Below are 5,450 nucleotides of genomic sequence, written 5' to 3'. Positions count from 1 at the left end.
GAGACACAGGCACAGCAAGGGGAGAGACACAGGCACAGCATGGGGAGAGACACAGGCACAGCATGGAGAGATACACAGGCACAGCATGGGGAGAGACACAGGCACAGCATGGGGAGAGGCACAGGCACAGCATGGGGAGAGGCACAGGCACAGCATTGGGAGAGGCACAGGCACAGCATGGGGAGAGGCACAGGCACAGCATGGGGAGAGGCACAGGCACAGCATGGGGAGAGGCACAGGCACAGCATGGGGAGAGACACAGGCACAGCATGGGGAGAGACAGAGGCACAGCATGGGGAGAAACAGAGGCACAGCATGGGGAGATACAGAGGCACAGCATGGGGAGAGACACAGGCACAGCATGGGGAGAGGCACAGGCACAGCATGGGGAGAGACAGAGAGAGAGGCACAGCATGGGGAGAGACAGAGAGAGAGGCACAGCATGGGGAGAGACAGAGAGAGAGGCACAGCATGGGGAGAGACACAGGCACAGCATGGGGAGAGACACAGGCACAGCATGGGGAGAGACACAGGCACAGCATGGGGAGAGACAGAGAGAGGCACAGGCACAGCATGGGGAGAGACACAGGCACAGCATGGGGAGAGACACAGGCACAGCATGGGGAGAGACACAGGCACAGCATGGGGAGAGACACAGGCACAGCATGGGGAGAGACACAGGCACAGCATGGGGAGAGGCACAGGCACAGCATGGGGAGAGGCACAGGCACAGCATGGGGAGAGACACAGGGGGGAGAGACACAGGCACAGCATGGGGAGAGGCACAGGCACAGCATGGGGAGAGAACAGGCACAGCATGGGGAGAGGCACAGGCACAGCATGGGGAGAGGCACAGGCACAGCATGGGGAGAGGCACAGGCACAGCATGGGGAGAGGCACAGGCACAGCATGGGGAGAGGCACAGGCACAGCATGGGGAGAGGCACAGGCACAGCATGGGGAGAGACACAGAGAGAGGCACAGGCACATCATGGGAGAGACAGAGGGAGGGAGAGGCACAGCATGGGAAGAGAGGCAGAGGCACCGCATGGGGAGAGAGGCACAGCATGGGGAGAGAGGCACAGCATGGGAGAGAGAGGCACAGCATGGGGAGAGAGGCACAGCATGGGGAGAGAGGCACAGCATGGGAGAGAGGCACAGCATGGGGAGAGAGGCACAGCATGGGGAGAGAGCACAGCATGGCGAGAGAGGCACAGCATGGGGAGAGAGGCACAGCATGGGAAGAGAGGCACAGCATGGGAAGAGAGGCAAAGAGTGGGGGGGGAGGGACAGAGGACAATTGGGGGGGAGAGGGGACAGAGACAAAGAATGGGGGAGAGGGACAGAGACAAAGAATGGGGGGAGAGGGACAGAGACAAAGAATGGGGGTGAGAGGGACAGAGACAAAGAATGGGGGGAGAGGGACAGAGACAAAGATGGGGGAGAGGGACAGACACAAAGAATGGGGGAGAGGGACAGAGACAAAGAATGGGGGGAGAGGGACAGAGACAAAGAATGGGGGGAGAGGGACAGAGACAAATAATGGGGGAGAGGGACAGAGACAAAGAATGGGGGGAGAGGGACAGAGACAAAGAATGGGGGGAGAGGGACAGAGACAGAGAATGGGGGAGAGGGACAGAGACAAAGAATGGGGGGGAGAGAGACAAAGAATGGAGGGAGAGCGAGAGACAAAGAATGGGGGGAGAGAGAGACAAAGAATGAGGGGGAGAGAGAAACAAAGAATGGGGGAGAGAGAGAAACAAAGAATGGGGGGAGAGAGAGAGACAAAGAATGGGGGGAGAGAGAGAGACAGAGAATGGAGGGGGAGAGAGATAGAAAATGGAGGGAGAGACACGGAGAATGGAGGGAGAGAGAGACAGAGAATGGAGGAGAGAGAGAGAGAGACGGAGAATGGAGGGAGAGAGAGACGGAGAATGGAGGGGAGAGAGAGACGGAGAATGGAGGGGAGAGAGACGGAAATGGAGGGAGGAGAGACGGAAATGGAGGGAGGGAGAGACGGAGAATGGGGGGAGAGAGAGACGGAGAAAGGGGGGAGAGGAGAGACGGAGAAAGGGGAGGGAGAGAGACGGAGAAAGGGGGGAGAGAGACAGAGAAAGGGGGGAGAGACAGAGCAAGGGGGGAGAGAGAGACGGAGCAAGGGGGGGAGAGAGAGACGGAGCAAGGGGGGAGAGGGAGACGGAAGCAGGGGGGGGAGAGAGAGACGGAGCAAGGGGGGGAGAGAGAGACGGAGCAAGGGGGGGAGAGAGACAGAGAAAGGGGGGGGAGAGACAGAGAAAGGGGGGAGAGAGAGAATGGGGGGGGAGAGCATGGAGTGTAGAGAGACAGAGAATGGAGGGGGAGAGAGACAGAAAATGGAGGAGAGACAGAGAAAGGGGGGGAGACACAGAGAATGGGGGGGGAGAGAGAGAGAATGGGGGGGAGAGAGAGAATGGGGGGAGAGCTGAGACAGAATGGAGGGGAGAGAGAGACACGAGAGAATGGGGGGGAGCATGGAGGGTAGAGAGAGAGAGAATGGAAGGAGAGAGAGACGAGAATGGGGGGGGGAGAGAGAGACAGAAAATGGAGGAGAGACACAGAGAATGGGAGGGGAGAGAATGGAGGAGAGAGAGAATGTGGGGGGAGAGAGAATGGGGGGGAGAGAAAGGGGGGAGAGAGAATGAGTATGAGTGAGAGAATGGGGGGGAGAGAGAGATAGCAAATGGGGGGGTGAGAGAGAGATAATGGGGGGGGTGAGAGAGAGAGAATTGGGGGGGGTGAGAGAATGGGGCGGTGAGAGAGAATGGGAGGGTGAGAGAGAGAGAATGGGGAGGGGGGAGGAAGGAGGGGGGAGGGAGGTGAAGAAAGGGGGGGAGGGAAGGTGGGGGGGAGGGGAGGGAAGGTGGGGGGAGGGAGGTGAAGAAAGGGGGGTGGGGGGGAGGGAGGTGAAGAAAGGGAGGGAAGGTGGGGGAGGGAGGTGAAGAAATGGGAGTGGGAAGGTGGGGAGGGGGAGGGAAGGTGGGGCGTGGGGAGGTGATGAAATGGTGGGGAGGGGGAGGGAAGGTGGGGGGAGAGGAAGGTGGGGAGAGGGGAGGAAGGTGGGGGAGGGAGGGAAGGTGGGGGGCGAGGGTGAGGGAAGGTGGGGGAGGGAGGTTAAGAAAGGACGGGGGGAGGGAAGGTGGGGGGAGGGAGGTGAAGAAAGGTGGGGGGAGGTGAAGAAAAGGGGGGAGGGAAGGTGGTGGGGAGGATAAGAGAAAGGGGGGGAAGGTGAGGCGTGGGGAGGAGACATAATTTATGTATCCAGCGGCCACTTGCTCCCCGATCCGCCCGTTCCCCCCGTCCATCCGCTCCCACGCTGCTGTCTCGGCTGGGTCGTCCGTCCGCTCCCCCCTCCGGAACATCAGCAGCAGCCGTAGGCGCGTGCACGCTGGCGGCAGGAAGCATCATGTGTGCTCCTGGCCTAGGCGGGAGGTGAGTCGGGAGGGCTGCAAAGCGGTGTACGGGTGAGGGAGGTGTACGGTGAACGGAGTGATGGGGTGGGGTGTCCGTCCACTCCCCCGCTTGGTCCCGGCTTGGCCGCTTCCCCGCTTACTCCCCCGTTCGCTCCGCTCCCCTGCTTACTGTTCCGGGCCGGCTCCGCTCCCCCGCTTGCTCCCGGCCGGCTGAGCGGGAGGTGCCGGGGTGTGAGCTGTGAGGGGAGGCCGGAGGCACAGGGGTGTGAGCTGGGAGGGGAGGCCAGAGGCGCATGGGGTGTGAGCTGGGAGTGGGGATGCCGGAGGCGCAAGGTGTGAGCTGTGAGGGGAGGCCGGAGGCGCATGGGGTGTGAGCTGGGAGGGGAGGCCAGAGGCGCATGGGGTGTGAGCTGGGAGGGGAGGCGGAGGCGCATGGGGTGTTGAGCTGGGAGGGGAGGCGGAGGTGCAGGGGTGTGAGGCGGTGGTTTAGTAACTTACCTGGGCGGGAGGCAGCGGCTGGTGCACGTGTGGTAGGCAGTCATGGAGAGGCGCACGCGGTGTGAGGGTGGTATGTGTGTAAGAGTGGGTTAGACTGTTAGAACACACAGGCCAATGAGAGCCGTGTGGGGGGGCGGGGGCCGACGGACCAATCAGATTGGGCAGCGGCTGAGTGACAGACCGACGGACCAATCAGATTGACCATAAGAACAGCAAACATACAACGTTTTCAAATTCTATAAATATACAGTGTTCGACAAACCTATACATTTGCTCGCGCCCGGGCGAGTGGATTTAACATCGTGGCGAGCTCCTATTGGCCCAAGCAGCACACGTTTGGTACTAGGTGGCGAGTAGATTTTTTTGTGTGGCGAGTAGATTTTTTGGTGATTTGTCGACCACTGTAAATATAGATAGATATAGATAGATATATTTTTTTTGTGTGTGTGTTCTGTATAACAGTTTACAAACTGTTTTATCACAAAAGAGATTAAGGACCAATTAAAGAGATTATATAAAGACAATAAAACAATTACTCCAAAGCATTTGTTTACTGTGAAGAGATTAGAAATTTAAGAAAAAAATTAAACAAATGTCTGATTTGGTTGTTGACCATGCCACTGCCATTAGTTCTCATTGGTCATGTCAACACATCACACACTACAATGTTTCTCTATGTGTAACGTGGACGGTAACATTCTTGTTACTTTATGCACCCAAACAGCCTGGGGTGCAGAATAGTCACAGGGAACAGGCACTTCTGGTGTGTACGTGCTCAATCTGCAACCTTAGTAGGAAAAGCCGCTTTTTCCTGTCTGGCTGTTTCCTGCCCGAACTGGAGTTTTATTGTCACTTTAATGTAAAGTGCAGAGCTCAATCTCAACTGGTTTAGGGCACAGAGTTTAAACGGCCCGTTAAACAGAGCTCGTTACAAATGCAGCCTCGGGGAAGCTGTTCAGAGAATAATGCTGTACATGGATGTGTCCTACAAGGTGTTACAAGCACATTGCATCTTGTTGTCTAACCAAATGGTGCTCAACTCCAGTTCTCAAGACCTCCCCTCCCCAGCAGATCATGCTTTAAGGATATCCCAGCTTCAGCACAGGTGGCTCAACCAGTCCCTGCGTCAGCACAGGTGGCTCAATCCATTCCATCTTCAGCACAGGGGGCTCAATCAGTCACTGCTTCAGCACAGGTGGCTCAATTAGTGGCTCAGACGAAGACTGAGCCACTGATTGAGCCACCTGTGCTGAAGCTGGGATATCCTTAAAACCTGACCTGTTGGGTGAGTCTTCATGACTCCAATTGAGCACCCCTGTTCTAACCCAATGAGTTAACCCATTCAATGCGGTTCAATGGAACCAGTGGAACCTGATCATTTGATAGTCAGCAAGCATGCAACAATCTGATTACTATATGGTTGGAGTGGGGGCGAACAGCATAAGATACTGAACTACCCCCCCCCCCCACCCCCTCCCCACCTCTCCACCTCTCGCAGGGTTTC

The sequence above is a fragment of the Ascaphus truei genome, chromosome 22 (genome assembly GCF_040206685.1).
Source record: "Ascaphus truei isolate aAscTru1 chromosome 22, aAscTru1.hap1, whole genome shotgun sequence".
Taxonomy (NCBI): Eukaryota; Metazoa; Chordata; class Amphibia; order Anura; family Ascaphidae; genus Ascaphus; species Ascaphus truei.
This window is presented reverse-complemented; position numbering follows the sequence as displayed.